At 40.6% G+C, this 15687-nt stretch overlaps 8 non-coding genes across 8 annotated transcripts; 3 read left to right on the forward strand and 5 right to left on the reverse strand.

Moving 5' to 3' along the window:
• Nucleotides 1-3643: 3643 nt before the first annotated feature.
• On the forward strand, nt 3644-3715 carry trnae-cuc (transfer RNA glutamic acid (anticodon CUC)). The gene has a single exon. It is a non-coding gene; the product is annotated as a tRNA-Glu (tRNA).
• Nucleotides 3716-3799: 84 nt separating this feature from the next.
• On the reverse strand, nt 3800-3885 carry trnay-gua (transfer RNA tyrosine (anticodon GUA)). Its single transcript is given in 2 exon segments — nt 3800-3835; nt 3849-3885. It is a non-coding gene; the product is annotated as a tRNA-Tyr (tRNA).
• An 88-nt stretch (nt 3886-3973) lies between these two features.
• Nucleotides 3974-4045, reverse strand: trnae-uuc (transfer RNA glutamic acid (anticodon UUC)). Its single transcript has one exon. It is a non-coding gene; the product is annotated as a tRNA-Glu (tRNA).
• A 1457-nt stretch (nt 4046-5502) lies between these two features.
• trnar-acg (transfer RNA arginine (anticodon ACG)) lies at nt 5503-5575 on the reverse strand. Its single transcript has one exon. It is a non-coding gene; the product is annotated as a tRNA-Arg (tRNA).
• Nucleotides 5576-5872: 297 nt separating this feature from the next.
• trnae-cuc (transfer RNA glutamic acid (anticodon CUC)) lies at nt 5873-5944 on the forward strand. Its single transcript has one exon. It is a non-coding gene; the product is annotated as a tRNA-Glu (tRNA).
• An 84-nt stretch (nt 5945-6028) lies between these two features.
• Nucleotides 6029-6114, reverse strand: trnay-gua (transfer RNA tyrosine (anticodon GUA)). Its single transcript is given in 2 exon segments — nt 6029-6064; nt 6078-6114. It is a non-coding gene; the product is annotated as a tRNA-Tyr (tRNA).
• An 88-nt stretch (nt 6115-6202) lies between these two features.
• trnae-uuc (transfer RNA glutamic acid (anticodon UUC)) lies at nt 6203-6274 on the reverse strand. The gene has a single exon. It is a non-coding gene; the product is annotated as a tRNA-Glu (tRNA).
• A 5762-nt stretch (nt 6275-12036) lies between these two features.
• Nucleotides 12037-12109, forward strand: trnar-ccg (transfer RNA arginine (anticodon CCG)). The gene has a single exon. It is a non-coding gene; the product is annotated as a tRNA-Arg (tRNA).
• The last annotated feature ends 3578 nt before the right edge of the window (nt 12110-15687 follow it).

Consider the following 15687-nt stretch of genomic DNA (forward strand, 5'->3'; position numbering starts at 1 on the left):
AAGCCTATGCATATGTGAGTGTGTGTTCGATATGAGGGCAGCTTTCCCTGTATATATTAGTGCTGACTATCGATTAAAAAAAATTAACTAATTAATCGCACCTTTTTAAAAAAAATTATCGCGATTAATCACATTTAAAATACTGAAACTTGTAATTTTGCCTGTTTAAATGTAAAATTAATGTAAACGCAAGACAAAAAATTATTTAAATTCAAAATATAATTGTTTAATAGAATTTTTGTTTAACTTGTAACACAGATTTCTTCATGCAAACAACATACCCACAATAAACCATTAAGATCCTGGCTTGACAGCCATATTTATTACAGAAATTAAAACACAGGCATGTTAATGACATTTAAATTTCAAAACAATCAATGCCAAAAAAGAAAACATTGATTTCCATGTTGGATTCTAAGTGGACTGCAAAAAAATGCCAAAATACAGGAATTGCAGATATGGAAAATGAAAAATTATAATAATAAACTATAGGATACAAACTGTTGCACTCATTGTAAAGTTTTATTGCTGTGAGTTGAGAACATTAGTTATAGAGTAGAAACAATTTTGCTTAATCCTCCTTTACATTCATCCAGTTGCTAAGACTAGGAGTATCCCGCAAGTGCACAGAGACTCCCAAATGCCCGCAAATGAATGATCATTTCTTGCAAACCGGTCGTTAAATACATTGGACACCCCTCTCGCCCCTACTCAGATACGTCGCTCACTCCACCCCTGACACCCCTCAACGGGCCTGACACAGACAAACACACAGACAGACACACACAACGCGCTGCAGACGTTTTGGCCCCAACGGCCTTCCATACTGGAGCGACTCCCCTCAGATTCAACACGCATGATCACGTTCATCAAATTTGCTTAAACTAAGCGTCCTAAAGTATTACTGTATTTCACAAGGATTCTGACACAACAACGCGAAGTATACGCTTTCGTTGTGTTTATATGAGGAAACACGCTAAACTTGGTGGGCTCATGCTGAAAGGCAGAGTAATGCCCTGTCTTTGACAGCTCGCGACTTCACCAGACGTACTGAGTACATTTACGTAAGACACCAATACTCCGATTTTAATATGATTAAGATAATACTCTTTTTAAAATTTTACCGTGTAGCCTTAAAAGGAACCTTACCTTAAAGGAACACCGAGTCATGAAATGCGGATGATTTTGTTTCTGTTCGCCATGCGGTGTCAACTTACAACAGAAGTCGAAAGTTAAAAATGAAACACCCGAAATTGCATGAAATTCTGGATAACCTGTGATGTACCTAATTGTTTTATACTGGAACTTTCCTTCAAAAAGTGCTTCCTTGGTCTTATCCACATTTATTGCATGTTGAACACATGTCTACCACAACAGGAAGTAAAAAAACCTGCATGCGTTAATTGCGTTAATTTTTTTTAACGCGTTAATTATTTAAAATTAATCGCATGCGTTAACGCGTTAATTTTGGTAGCGCTAATTTTAAGTATTTATTTTTATTTTTATCTTTTCTTTTAATGGTTTTTAATTGTGTTAGTTTTAATACAAGAGGTCTTTTGAATGTTGGAAAATTTGACAAGGTAAAGGAACTGTGCAAAGAACAAAACTTAATTTGTTTACAAGAGACTAATCGGAATAATGGCATGATGGAAGATTTAAAAAGGAGATGGAGGGGGCAAATATTTTATAACAATGGTGAAGGAAGGATGGGAAGAGGGGTCGCTATTTTAGTCAAAGAAGATATAAAGAATGATGTGGAAGAAATATACAATGATAAAGAGGGAAAATGCCTTGCTATTAGAATGAGAGAAAATAATACAACATTATGTAACATTCATGCTCCAGTAGCAGAAAAGGAAAAGAAGGACTTTTTTAAACAGAATAAATGATCTAATGATTTTATGGGGAGAAACTATTTTAATTGGATATTTTAACACGGTTTTTAATAGAACTGATTTAGCGGATGGCATGGTTTTTAGGAATGACACTGGGAGAAAAGAGTTGCAGAAACTAATGGCAGAGCACAAAGAAGTGGACATATGGAGAGTAAGGAATGAAGGAAAAAGAGAATATTCAAGAAGACATTTAGTAGCTGGTAACTTAAAGCAAAGTAGGATTGATTTTATTTTATGCAAGGAAAAACTGGGTGATTTTATAGAGTGTTTATTTTAAAGAAACAGCGCTAAGCGACCACAAGTTTTTATTAATGAAGATTGATTTAAATGAAACCGAAAGAGGAAAAGGGATATGGATTTTAAATACAGAAATTTTAAAAGGAGAACCTTATAGAAAGGCAATAGTGGACTTGATAAATACTGAAATACAAAATGAGTTGCATCATGAAGATAAAAGACTATGGTGGGATAACACAAAATATGAAATTAATAAGTATACGATTAAAATGAGTAAATCAATACAAAAAGCAAAAGCACATGAAGAAGTAGAGGTTAGAAAGGAATTAAAGGACAGTTTAAATCAAGTAAAAGTAAATATAGAATGAATAGTATTCAACGTTACTGTAATGGTTATTCATTTAAACCAACTTGTTATAAAAATACTTAGTTTGCAATTGTTGTCCGAATTAATCTGCAACGAAATCTGTTATTACAGTACAAATCTTGAATGGTATAAGGGCTCTGATTGGCCATAGCGTTCATTGTAACTCGGAACATGATTGGCTGCCGTAACCAAGAATAGGGTGAATCTTGGTTCCAGCTCGGGACGTGATTGGCCAGCATGACCAAGAATTAAAAAAAATCTTGGTTCCAACTCAGAACGTGATTGGCCGGTGTAACCAAGAATAACCACAACTTACAGGTGACAGTATGCGCCACTGGCCCAGTCTGCACTGTGTGGCATATTTGCCGACATATAACAGAGACTGAAACATTGCTCACACTTGTCTGAGGTGGTCATTTTGACTGCAATCTTGTTTTAGGTTGGCACTTTGTTTTTGAATATTGTCTGCTTTTCGAATGCGTATCTGTGCTGCAGTAGAACGCCTTAGCCTCACAGCAAACATTTTGGTCTACAAGCTGTCACTGCCATCTTCCCAGGAGAGTGGCTGTACTGGTTTCTTCTGGAAGTCCTGAGGGATGTACGGGACCAAGACATTAGAGCAGTTGGGGCAGCCTTTGAACCCAGGAGAGCACCCCACAGGCTCTGTGCTGGCGGCCCCAGAAACTCGATTCACTCCAGAGTAGAACCGAACAACTCAGGCAGGGGCAAACCGCGACCGCACTGCACTGAGAGCAACGCAAAAAAATCCTGAATTGGCCAGCCAGGAGTCGAACCTAGAATCTTCTGATCCGTAGGCAGACGTGTTATCAATTGCGCCCCTGGCCCAGTCCGCGTCAGCAGTGCTCATTAGCATGCTGCTTGGAAAGAGGACACGGCTCGGTGAACATGGAGTTCCTTCAACGCATGCTGTGCTTTGTTGTCATGGCAAGTTGTGGTGTCGATAGGATGCTCTTACACTGAGCATGTGACAGTCCCTCCCAAGAAGAACTGTGATCCAGGCTCTGAGACTTTCTCTTCTCCAGGAGGAGGTTGCAAACGTTAGAGTTATTTTTGTCAGAGCAGCTGCAGCACACCTGGGTGGAGGCCCACAGCTAGACTTGAGGCCAACCTTTCACGCAGACCTTCCCTGGTGGTCTAGTGGTTAGGATTCGGCGCTCTCACCGCCGCGGCCCGGGTTCGATTCCCGGTCAGGGAATATCCTTTTCACCTCCATGCTGAACTTTGAGGAGTGGTTAACTGACTTGGCGAAGGCAAGAAAGCGGCTCGAGCGCAAAAGATGTCCTTCGAGCCGGAGTCGAACCAGCGACCTAAGGATTGCCATCATCCACCTACAGTCCTCCGCTCTACCAACTGAGCTATCGAAGGCTTACGGGGCAGTTCCACAACCACATCCTATAATGTAGCTGCAGTCCGACCGCTGGCCAAAAAGGACAGAAGCAAAAGCACTCAAGCCTTCCCATACCGGGAGTCGAACCCGGGCCGCCTGGGTGAAAACCAGGAATCCTAACCGCTAGACCATATGGGAACTGCCACTCTTGAAACCCAGTCTTGGCAGAAACTCCAGTTCATTCTGATCGCTGGCACGTCCCTGCTCCGCTTGCACAAGTGCCACTCATACACTTACGCACTCTCTCATACACAGTTTCTTGGTTTCCGTAACCGAGAATCTTCTGATCCGTAGTCATAAGCGCTAACCTTTGTGCCACCGTCACTCTGTTCAGCACCTTGTTAGCACATTGCTTGAAGCAAGGACAAGGCTCTGTCAACCCGGAGTTCCTTCACCACACATTCTGCTTTGTTTTTATGGCAAGAGGTTGTGTGGATGGGATGCTCTTACAGGATTCCTGACAGTCCCTCCATAGAAGACCTGAGATCCAGGGTCGGAGACTCTCTCCTCTCCAAGAGTAGGTTAAAAGCAATGGTTTCTTTTGTGTCTGTGTGTCAGAGCCCTTAGGTGTTGCTGCAGCTCAGAGACCTACAAGTGGAGGAGATTACACTGCAAGTCGGCTGGATGACCTCTAAGTGGTAGGCACTTATGCCGCACGTAGGCTGGGTTTGCGATTGATGTGGCTGTAGTAGACATTCATAAAAATAAAAAAATATATAAACTGCTTACTCTGAGGTTGTGTTTAGGGTTGGGGTAGGAGTAAAATTGAATAAAACACAGCAGGTTACCGTGAGGTTGGGCCTAGGGCTGGGGTAGGTGTGATTTTAATAAACTGCGATAGGTTGTATTCTGTGCCATGTACGAGACATTGAATCAATGAAACCCACATGGAGGTTTGTTACTGTGAGGTTGGGTTAAGAGTTGGGGTAGGTTGGGAGGTTGATAAAACACAGCAGGAAACTGTGAGGTTGGTTTAAGGATTGGGGTAGGTTTGACATTCAAACATAACTGGTTGGACGCAGTGTCTTGTACCAGACATTAAATGAATGAAAACTCCAGGAGGTTTTTACAGCCCACTTGGGGCTGACCAGGTCGTTTGGAGCAGGCTCCGATTTCTATTTATACCTTTCTCAGTCAGGTAACTTCCTTTTCAGTAGTATGAGCGTCTGCACTGTGTGGCATATTTGCCGACGTATAACATAGACTGAAACATTGCTCACACTTGTCTGAGGTGGTCATTTTGACTGCAATCTTGTTTTAGGTTGGCACTTTGTTTTTGAATATTGTATGCTTTTCGAATGCGTATCTGTGCTGCAGTAGAACGCCTTAGCCTCACAGCAAACATTTTGGTTTACAAGCTGTCACTGCTGTCTTCCCAGGAGAGTGGCTGTACTGGTTTCTTCTGGAAGTCCTGAGGGATGTACGGGACCAAGACATGAGAGCGGTTGGGGCAGCCTTTGAACCCAGGAGAGCACCCAACAGGCTCTGTGCTGGCGGCCCCAGAAACTCGATTCACTCCAGAGTAGAACCGAACAACTCCGGCAGGGGCAAACCGCGACCGTACTGCACTGAGAGCAACGCAAAAAAATCCTGGACGAGCCAGCCAGGAGTCGAACCTAGAATCTTCTGATCCGTAGTCAGACGCGTTATCCATTGCGCCACTGGCCCAGTCCGCATCAGCAGTGCTCATTAGCATGGTCGTAGGAAAGAGGACACGGCTCGGTGAACATGGAGTTGCTTCAACGCATGCTGTGCTTTGTTGTCATGGCAAGTTGTGGTGCCGATAGGATGCTCTTACACAGAGCATGTGACAGTCCCTCCCAAGAAGAACTGTGATCCAGGCTCTGAGACTTTCTCTTTTCCAGGAGGAGGTTGCAAACGTTAGAGTTATTTTTGTCAGAGCAGCTGCAGCACACCTGGGTGGAGGCCCACACCTAGACTTGAGGCCAACCTTCACGCAGACCTTCCCTGGTGGTCTAGTGGTTAGGATTCGGCGCTCTCACCGCCGCGGCCCGGGTTCGATTCCCGGTCAGGGAACATCCTTTTCACCTCCATGCTGAACTTTGAGGAGTGGTTAACTGACTTGGCGAAGGCAAGAAAGCGGCTCGAGCGCAAAAGATGTCCTTCGAGCCGGAGTCGAACCAGCGACCTAAGGATTGCCATCATCCACCTACAGTCCTCCGCTCTACCAACTGAGCTATCGAAGGCTTACGGGGCAGTTCCACAACCACATCCTATAATGTAGCTGCAGTCCGACCGCTGGCCAAAAAGGACAGAAGCAAAAGCACTCAAGCCTTCCCATACCGGGAGTCGAACCCGGGCCGCCTGGGTGAAAACCAGGAATCCTAACCGCTAGACCATATGGGAACTGCCACTCTTGAAACCCAGTCTTGGCAGAAACTCCAGTTCATTCTGATCGCTGGCACGTCCCTGCTCCGCTTGCACAAGTGCCACTCATACACTTACGCACTCTCTCATACACAGTTTCTTGGTTTCCGTAACCGAGAATCTTCTGATCCGTAGTCATAAGCGCTAACCTTTGTGCCACCGTCACTCTGTTCAGCACCTTGTTAGCACATTGCTTGAAGCAAGGACAAGGCTCTGTCAACCCGGAGTTCCTTCACCACACATTCTGCTTTGTTTTTATGGCAAGAGGTTGTGTGGATGGGATGCTCTTACAGGATTCCTGACAGTCCCTCCATAGAAGACCTGAGATCCAGGGTCGGAGACTCTCTCCTCTCCAAGAGTAGGTTAAAAGCAATGGTTTCTTTTGTGTCTGTGTGTCAGAGCCCTTAGGTGTTGCTGCAGCTCAGAGACCTACAAGTGGAGGAGATTACACTGCAAGTCGGCTGGATGACCTCTAAGTGGTAGGCACTTATGCCGCACGTAGGCTGGGTTTGCGATTGATGTGGCTGTAGTAGACATTCATAAAAATAAAAAAATATATAAACTGCTTACTCTGAGGTTGTGTTTAGGGTTGGGGTAGGAGTAAAATTGAATAAAACACAGCAGGTTACCGTGAGGTTGGGCCTAGGGCTGGGGTAGGTGTGATTTTAATAAACTGCGATAGGTTGTATTCTGTGCCATGTACGAGACATTGAATCAATGAAACCCACATGGAGGTTTGTTACTGTGAGGTTGGGTTAAGAGTTGGGGTAGGTTGGGAGGTTGATAAAACACAGCAGGAAACTGTGAGGTTGGTTTAAGGATTGGGGTAGGTTTGACATTCAAACATAACTGGTTGGACGCAGTGTCTTGTACCAGACATTAAATGAATGAAAACTCCAGGAGGTTTTTACAGCCCACTTGGGGCTGACCAGGTCGTTTGGAGCAGGCTCCGATTTCTATTTATACCTTTCTCAGTCAGGTAACTTCCTTTTCAGTAGTATGAGCGTCTGCACTGTGTGGCATATTTGCCGACGTATAACATAGACTGAAACATTGCTCACACTTGTCTGAGGTGGTCATTTTGACTGCAATCTTGTTTTAGGTTGGCACTTTGTTTTTGAATATTGTATGCTTTTCGAATGCGTATCTGTGCTGCAGTAGAACGCCTTAGCCTCACAGCAAACATTTTGGTTTACAAGCTGTCACTGCTGTCTTCCCAGGAGAGTGGCTGTACTGGTTTCTTCTGGAAGTCCTGAGGGATGTACGGGACCAAGACATGAGAGCGGTTGGGGCAGCCTTTGAACCCAGGAGAGCACCCCACAGGCTCTGTGCTGGCAGCCCCAGAAACTTGATCCACTCCAAAGTAGAACCAAACAACTCTGGCAGGGGCAAACTGCAACTGCAGTGCACTGACTGAGAGCAATGCAATAAATCCTGATCGAGCCAGCCAAAAGTCGAATCTAGAATCTTCTGATCAGTCAGACACGTTATCCATTGCGCCACTGGCACACACTGTTCAAGGAGTGCTCATTAGCATGCCGTTTGGAAAGAGGACATGGACTGGAAAACATGGAGTTACTTCAACGCATGCTGTGCTTTGTTGTCATGGCAAGTTGTGGTGCCGATAGGATGCTTTTACACAGAGCATGTGACAGTCCCTCCGTAGAAGAACTGTGAACCAGGCTCTGAGACTTTCTCTTCTCCAGGAGGAGGTTGCAAACGTTAGAGTTATTTTTGTCAGAGCAGCTGCAGCACACCTGGGTGGAGGCCCACAGCTAGGCTAGAGGGCAACCTTTAGCCAGGCCTTCCCTGGTGGTCTTGTGTTTAGGACTTAGTGCTCTTACCGCTGTGGCCTGGGTTCAATTCCTTGTCAGGGAGCTTCCTTTTCACCTCCATGGTAAACTTCGAGCAGTGTTGCCGAAGATCTCTTCACGAAAGCAGCTCTGAATGCAAAAGATGTCCTTCGAGCCGCACTGTAAGACGTAATAAGACACACTCTGGCACAGACATCCAGTCTGCACGCTGGAATACACACTATTATCTCATGGTTAAGACGCAGCTTCAAAAATTTGTTTCAAACCGGAAGTACAAATTTGCTTGAAATAACGCAAAAACCGCCAATTTACACTTTTTAGTGAAATATTTGTGTCCTAATAGTGTTTTTAGCAGTGTGGGACACATATACGACTATCAACAGCTCAAAAAATGTGTTTTGGAGTTTCGTGACCCTTTAAGGTACAAATGGTAGAGAAAATACACAGATGAAAATCTTACTTTGTTTTTCTTTTAACTAAGTATATTTTTATATGTTTTGTTGTTTTGTCTCAAATTATTTTATGTAGGACACAAATGCCTCAAATGCAGCTTTAACATCATTGGAATAAATTATATTTTAACATATTCAAATGGAAAAGCTAACATATTAAAAAGGAATAATTATTTACAAGGTTACTTTTATATCTGCATTTTTATAAACTAAAGCAGTTTTGTCCCAAACCTTTGAAAAATAGTCCATGTTGTCTTTATATTTTTAGATGCTTTATTTATTACTGATTTTTCTTTATGCTTTCAAAATATGTAATTATGCAGTTGAAGTGATATTGTGCTATTTTGCTACATAGTAGAAGTGAACTAGTTTTGTTTTGTGTTAAAGCCACAATGGCCCTGTATAAAAGTGCTTTACTGGGACCTTATAGGCACATTTTGTGCCTGGACTCAACTTAGTATTAGTGGGACCTAACTATTTTGTTAATTACTAAATGCCCACAGAGCATGCTCATAGGACATACTTCTGACTCAGATAGTATACCTATACTTTGCCCATTGTGGCTATATACACTCCACTTTGTTTGGACTTGCTATGGGCCCAAAGTGAACTTCTGTTTCGAGTGGGCCAGCCCACAGTTTGGTCTAGCGACATTGTATATGTTTTTGGTATAGACATGTTTCTTTGGAAATTTGTGCAGTAATACTGTACACTCAAGTACATGAAGGTGAGCTTTAGCAAACAGCATAATACATTCAAAACTATTGTATAAAAATAGCATATCTTATTAAAAAAAAGCATATCTTAATTAAGATATAAATTGGATCTCATTGAAATACTGTAGAAATTATCCAAAAGGATTTTTATGTATCGTACTATAAAACAATCCTATAGGAATGGTTCCAAAATATGATCAAAATTCTAATTGAATTCCTTCAAAGAAATCCTATAACATGCTACTTTTTTGTCTGTTTGGCAGTGCCACTAAAAAATTCTGTGAAACCGGTCCTATCTACTTTTTGTTCATGTTGTTTTTTGTTATGTGCGTCAGCAACTCCCTGGATGCGTATTACAGTTCACAGGCAGTAAAACGGCCCAGTGGCCTAAAGGATAAGGCACCAGTCTTCGAAGCTTGGGATTGTGTGTTCAAGTCCCACCTGGGTTGTCTTTGATGCATTTCTTATTAAGTTGGCTGTGCAGCACAATCCAGTGTGACCTTCAAAAAGCTAGGTTCATACCCTTAGGTCAAAAAGACATGACAATGGAAAACTCTTCAGAGAATATGTTTTGTCATTAGGTGTACACACCAGATTGTCTGAATGCAATATGGTATAGGGATCCTAAAGTGCTGTTTTCTGAGTTATAAGAACTTCCTGAGCCATACAACAGATATGGCAAACGCTAGTATTGGCCCAGTGGCCTAATGGATAAGGAATCAGCCTTCAAAGCTAGGGATTGTGGGTTTAAGTCCCATTTGGGTTGTGTTTGTTGGGTTACATATAAATTGTATGGAAAGAATCCTGACATGTCTCCTCAAAGCTTATGCGTGATGATCTGAGGTCAATAGTTCGCTTCAAATTCTCAGACTTGCTGCACACTTTAATTAAGATTCATCCAATCTTGCGTGAATTATCCAATCACGTTACGCTCTGGTAATGGAGATCTTGACTTCAAGTACCCGGTGGCTTTCAAATAATGGTCTCATGTTAGGTGGATGATGATTAAATGCAAACAAGAAAATAGCTGCAGAAAGGTTGTGATTTCATATTAATGAGAGTGGCCTCGTCTGGAATTTGAAACTCAAGACCAGTCTCAAACCATACCCCAGGACCAATGAGACACGAATGTGGATGATTACACAAAGAAAATGTTTGTTCATTAGTTGCAAACAGAGATCCCAAAATGCAGTTTTCCATGCGTTGGCATCTTGTTGAGGGCATACAAGAGCTCCATGACAAAAACTTGGTAACATGGCCCAGTGGCCTAAAGGATAAAGCATCAGCCTCTTGAGTTGGGCGTTGTGGGTTCAAGTCCCATCTGGGTTGTCTTTGAAGGTCTCACATCAAGTTGGGAGCAATGTTTGTTGGATGAAACACAGTAGCTGTGAAAACCTTCTAGAGATGTGTTTGCGTGTCATTAACTTCCTTCGTTGTCATCCTTATTAGAACGATCCATAAACAAATCTAACAACTGAATCATTGCCGCTACTTTCTTTCAAATCAACTCACTTTTATTGTCACATCAGCAGCAGCATGTGTGCTATGATGAGTGAAAAGCTTAGGTGCTGGCTCCAGACAGCACAAAATACAGAGTAATACAGTGCAAATACAACGACAGTACAAAATACAGACAGTGCAAATGAAATGACAGTGCAAAATACAGACAGTGCAAATACAACGACAATGTGAAATTGACAGCGATGTGAACAATGAATAGATGTCCACATAGTTGTAGGCAGTATTGTTTCAAGTATGGATTGGTTAAAGTGCAGTGCAAGCTACATATTGATGGTGTGCAGTGAGGGTATGGTAGAGTCTGTGTGTGGTGTGTTAAGTGTTCATCAGCCTGATAGTCGGAGGGAAGAAACTTTCCATCAGCCAGCTGGTACGTGACCGGATGTGGCAGAACCATCTGCCTGAGGGTAGCAAACTATTTTGTCGGTATAATTGTACATGTTTGACTAATTTAGATTAGAAGTAGATTGTGGGTTCAAGTCCCACCTGGGTTGTCTTTGATGCGGTTCCTTTTAGGTATCTGTTGCAGCGCAATCCAGTGTGACCTTCAAAAAGCTAGGTTCATACCCTTAGGTCAAAAAAACATGACAATGGAAAACTCTTCAGAGAAGCTGTTTGGTCATTAGGTGTACACACCAGATCATCTGAAAGCAATAGGGATCCTAACGTGCTGCTTTCTGAGTTACAAGAACTTCATGAGTCATACAACAGATATAACAAATGCTAGTATTGGCCCAGTGGCCTAATGGATAAGACATCACCCTTCGAAGCTGGGGATTGTGGATTCAAGTCCTGTTCGGGTTGTGTTTTTATGGGTTACATTTAAGTTGTGTGAAAAAATCCTGGCTTGTCTACTCAAAGCTTAGGTGTGATGATCTGAGGACAATAGCTTCGAAGTCTCAGACTTGCTGCACACTTCAATTAGGATTCATCCATTCTTGCTTGAATCTCACTGTCACGTTACAAACCAAAAAGGTTCCGCTAAGCTCTGGTAATGGAGATCTTGACTTCAAGTACCCCATGGCTCTTAACTAACGGTCTCATGTTAGGTGGATGATGATGAATTGCAAACAAGAAAATAGCTGCAGAAAGGTTGTGATTTCAAGTTAATGAGAGTGGCCTTGACTGGAATTTGAAACTCTCAAGACCAGTCGCACTATACGCTAGAACCATACCCCAGGACCGATGAGACACGAATGTGAATGATAGCAGAAATAAAATGTTTGTACTATTAGTGACGTGGCCCAGTGGCCTAATGGATAAGGCATCAGCCTCCGGAGCTGGGGATTGCGGGTTCAAGTCCCACCTGGGTCGTTTTTGAAGGTCTCACTTCAACTTGGGAGCAATGGTTGTTGGATAAAACACAGTGGCTGTGAAAACCTTCTTGAGATGTGTTTGTGTGTCAATAGGCTCGTTTGAGGTGCGCCTCGCCTTGACTGCATTGTAAACGAGAGCAGGCGTGCGCCGTAAGAGGAGGGCTCAAAAATTACATCAGAAGTCGGACACCTGCTGAATCTCGCTGTTTAGCCACCTGGAATCGTCACCAGTGGCGGAGATCTCGTTCGCGTTTTTTATCGCAGACGAATGACCTCTTGAAAAAATACTATGGTGATTTATAGTAAATATTATTGCATTTTGAACATGTTTTTTTCAGTATTGGGTTATGTTTATAGTTGTTGTGATACCAGAGCAACCATAAAATTTAAATAGGCTATTTTATAACATGGTTCAAAAGCACTACAGTATACATTACTATAGTATTTTTAATATGGGAGTGGATGCAATAGAAATATCACAGTTTTTACAAAAAAAAATGTTCGGAATTACAGAAGATGAACAGCTCATTAACTAAAACTGTGTATTTAAAATATAATTCTGTATATTCAACAAACGTTAAAAGAATAACAAAATAAACAGCTTATACAGCAAGAAAACTTTCAAGAAACCTAATTTGGCTACATATAAATGAAGTAGCCATAGATGCTTTTGAGTGACGGGTCCTGACAAATGTTTGTTTGACAAATAAATTCTTAGGGGGTTAATTATATTGACAGGTCTATATAAACTGATATTACTCCAGTCAGACTAAAATAAACAGCCCAAGACTTTCTCCAGAATAAAAACTATTAGACTGTAGGAAAAACTGTGGAAATGTTCTTGGTCAATTAAACATTACTTTTGACTTCACATACATATATATATATATATATATATATATATATATATATATATATATATATATATATATATATATATATATACATACATATGTGTGTGTGTCTTGTTTACTACACCCTTTTCACTTCTCATATGAAACCACACAAAGATGAGGCATAATGACAAAACAGTCTGATTACCTTTGTATGTCTGAATATATGTATATATTGGATTGACTTTCATTGAATAACGCTGCATAAAAATTACAATACAAAATTCACACAAACTTTCAAAAAGTGAAAATGACAACAAACAGGACTTAAAACTGAGAGAGAAATAATATACAGCACACACACATCCTAATGATTTATTAATAACATTTAGTTATATTGGATAGGTCACGTCATGTTTTACAAAGATGTGTTTTGTTTTTGTTTGTGTGTAAATCTAAATAAATAACCATATGTAATGCTCTTTATGACTTTTTTTTAATTATCAACGAAAATACAAAAAAAAAAAAGGTATTCAACAAATCCAGGTATAAACCTTAGTAAAACAAGATAATAAAGTGTAATGTGTCAGTCTCATCCAATCAGCATTAAGCTGTGTCGTCAGCCAGTCGTTTCCCATCATGCTTTTAGTAACGCAGTCTTTTGAGAGCAACTGCGGCCGACTGCTTAATACGAAGTACCCGCCTCGCGATCGCGAGAGTTTTTTGGCGCACGTCAGCGTGACATCAGAGCGAGGCGAAGGCAAGGCGGACACATTTCTAACCGGCATGCATCTTGCGGTGATCACCGGTGATCGATTCTGCGCAGATTTTGGCCAAGTCAAACGAGCCTATTAACTTCCTTCATTGTCATCCATATTTCCTGTTATGACTAAAAGGGTACTCTGTGCTTACATATAAAGCTGGTGGGGTTTTCATGATCCATAAACAAATCTAATTACCAAACCATTGCCACTGCTTCTTTTTGTCTGTTTTGTACATGTTAGAATGATTTACAGTAGTTGAGAGTTCAATGTGGCTATTACCTCCATGGCATATACCGCCGCCGCTTTAAATGGACAAGCACGAGTTTTTAATCTATGACCGCAGTCTGTGAATATGCCGCCAGAGGGCACAAAGGGATGCTAACAGACAGAAATAGCCTATACAGCAGCTGTAAATATGCTACTGTTCTTATAAATAAAGATAAAATTATAAAACAAAGCATTATAATTCCTTCATTAATCATTAAACATTTGTTAACACGCTTTATTATCATTGTAAACTTGTTAAGTGCAATGAGGATTAATTTTGGAAAGTAGAATTGAAGAAATAAAAGACAACTAAAATATAAGCACAAACATTCATCACAAATAAGTAGGCCTAAATAAATAAATAAAGCAATCTTTTAGCCTAAATATAAAAAGATGTTGTTTGCTATTTTGATAGGACTAGGACAGTCATTTAATAAGCTTTTTCATTTATATCTTCATTTACATTTTTACTTATGTTTTCGTTGTTGATTAAGCATAAAAAGAAATTGGCTTACCTCAAGCAGATCACTAAAAGTATAAAAAAAATAATTTTGCCGCAGGACATAAATGAAGTCCCGCAAGTTTATTTTTAATAATTTAGTTGTAGTTCAGTTCATTTTTTTTTCGAAACGCCAATGTTCTCCTTTAAAGTATAATTGTTGTTTTGTTTTTTGTTTGTTTTTTTTACTTGTAGTAATGGCTCAGTATATTTGGTATTTTAATTTCAATTTTTAGTCACCTTGCGTGTGAAATATAATTCGCGCATAACCGCGTAAAAAGAAGAAAAAGCTGTCAAAAGTCAGAGCCAATTCATCCAAATTAGCCATATTAAAATACAGCATGTATGTTAATACAGGCAGAGTGTAAACAAACTCAGGGTAAGGCTAAATTATGCACTTTCCTTTAAAGGCAAGATTTGCGGTGAACGAAGAAGAGGTTTTACCAACCACTTATTTACAAATATATGTCAATCATCGTGCTCATGAGTCGATATGTTGCCTTTTTATGTTCTGTCTTTTCATCTAGCAGCAATAATGACGACTGGAAAACTTTATTTAGAACGAAAATGAACTGTTTACTGAAGTTTTTTTTGAAAACAGGAGCGAAACTCCGAACACACACACTCTCTCACACTGAGTCAGTTGCCAATGGTTACAGGCGCGCTTTCAGTAGCGCTAATCATCATAGGAAAACTGTTCTTAAAGCAAAACAGCATATATAAATGCCAAGGTAAATAAAGTCACTTTATGACAATTAAACGATAAATGGAGCATTAATTAATCACTCTTGCAGCTACATATCAATTTAAGTCATAACATTTTATAGCCTACATGCTACTATGGTGTATAATAATGTTTGTTGAAACAGTAAACTGGTTTACCAACTTGAATTTGTAATCGGGCCAGCCGAGTTGATTTCAGAAAAGATTTTTTTTAATTATACAAATATATTATTAAATTACCGCTATTTTGGAGACCATGCGCTTCTTCACCCTCTTCTCCACTGTTTTCTTAAGTAAGTTAAAATTATGTTAAAACATGAAACGTAGGAAAACACAGTACAAATAATCATGAAGGAGATAACGGAAAGACAGAATGGTAATTATAATAATAATTACCCTGTTTGAGTTCCCGGTCCTCTTTCCGTAAAAGATGAGCTTTTCATGACTGAATAGGTCAAGCAGAAGATCAGCTAAGAAAAGTTCTACAGGG

The sequence above is a fragment of the Danio rerio genome, chromosome 4 (genome assembly GCF_052040795.2).
Source record: "Danio rerio strain M-AB ecotype USA chromosome 4, GRCz13ab, whole genome shotgun sequence".
NCBI lineage: Eukaryota > Metazoa > Chordata > Actinopteri > Cypriniformes > Danionidae > Danio > Danio rerio.